Source organism: Octopus bimaculoides, chromosome 7 (genome assembly GCF_001194135.2).
Source record: "Octopus bimaculoides isolate UCB-OBI-ISO-001 chromosome 7, ASM119413v2, whole genome shotgun sequence".
NCBI classification, from domain to species: domain Eukaryota; kingdom Metazoa; phylum Mollusca; class Cephalopoda; order Octopoda; family Octopodidae; genus Octopus; species Octopus bimaculoides.
This window is the reverse complement of record NC_068987.1, coordinates 94,872,446-94,874,128: the sequence shown is the minus strand read 5'-3', so window position 1 is coordinate 94,874,128 and position 1,683 is coordinate 94,872,446. Positions and strand designations below refer to the sequence as shown.

At 27.5% G+C, this 1,683-nt stretch overlaps 1 protein-coding gene across 12 annotated transcripts in view; it reads right to left on the bottom strand.

Annotated features, from left to right (window-relative positions):
• LOC106883309 (teneurin-m) overlaps positions 1-1,683 on the bottom strand; it is a 487,309-nt gene that overhangs the window by 45,218 nt on the left and 440,408 nt on the right. The gene's annotated exons all lie outside the window — the stretch shown is intronic.

Genomic DNA, 1,683 nt, shown 5'->3' with positions numbered 1-1,683 from the left:
ATATATATATATATATATATATATATATATATATATTCAAGTAAGAACTGAAATTGCATAATAATCATCATTATCTCACAAAATAATAATAATAATAATAATAATAATAATAATGATAATAATAAATCCCAGTCACATACATATGCTATATATATCATATATATATGTATTGTGTCATATGTATATATCATATACATACATATATATGCATTATGTCATATATATATACACACATATGTTATAATATCCATATTATGTATATCTGATATACACATAACATATATATATATATATATAATATACATATAGACATAAACGTATATAGATATATTATTTACATGCATCACATATATATATATATATATGTGATCTATTGTATTGCTTATTATGAACATATTAAAACCTTTTTGATCAACCAAACAATCAATAAATCAAAAAATTAAACAAAGAAAATTAGGAAAGAAAAGTTTCAAAGAATCATAAAGGACATGCAGCTTAAGATTTCAGATCCTGGGAGCATTTTCAGCAAATTCATGTCCATTAGAATTTTTCATTTAAAATCAGAAAAGTTTGGAGCTGGCAGACAGAGCCAAGCAAATGGATAATGCATACCTAGACACATAATTTTGTGTATACCTGGATCTAATCATCTTAGAAGAATGCATTTGCTCAGGCAGTTAGAGTTAGCTTAAAAGAGAGAGAGGAGCTTAAAGCAAGCAAGGAATTTGTTTTTTTTTTTTTGTTCTTTCCCTTATAGCTTATTTACAAAACAAAACAAGAAAACAGAGAAAAAATCCTACAAAATGGGTAAAAAACATTTCATTTTCAAAGGTAAATCCCCAGCATTCCATCTAACCGAGACATGAAAAATGTCTCCATCAAAAGGGCAATTATGTCAATCCAGAAATATTAGAATGTTTGTGTAAGGGATGTATTTGTTGATTATTTATCTGTTCCCTAGCTTGAGATCATGATGCAAAAGAATGTTTAATAACAACAACAACAATAGTAATGATGATGATGATGATGATGATTAATAACAATAATAATATCAATAACCATATAAATTTGCTAAAAGTTTATGTGGAAGTGCACAGGAAATCAATAGAAATTAAGGGTTTTGCTAAGGAAAAAGGTTTAATTAAAGATCAACTACCTACACACACATACACACACACGCACACATGCACATATCCCTAAACTGGGTTTCCTTAGTTTTTAACATCTGTTTGCTTTAATTGCACTTAAAAACGTTCCAATGTTTTCATGGTAGAAGGAACAAAAAACTGGGAAGGTGTTTGGGAAGTCATTTTATTATGTTGTTGGCACTTTTAGGGGCGATTTCTCTTATTTCTTTTAACTTGTGAAGTTTCCCTTTCAATTGGAAAAGAAATGAAATGCTAATTGTGGGTTAAACAAGCAAAGTGATCATAACAACAATAACAACAATAAATAACAAACCAAAAAGAATTCAGGTAAAATATTTTTGCTAATAAACAAGAACAAACAAAAGAGTCAATAAATGTGTGTGTGTGTGTGTGTTGTTGACAGACTCATCATTGTTGAATAACACTTGTTGCAGTTGGTATCAAAATCAAAGGAAATAAAGAATAAAAATCAAAGAAATGTAAAGAATTATAAATAGATGGATGTTCAAGAATAAATAAAAAACAATATACCCCC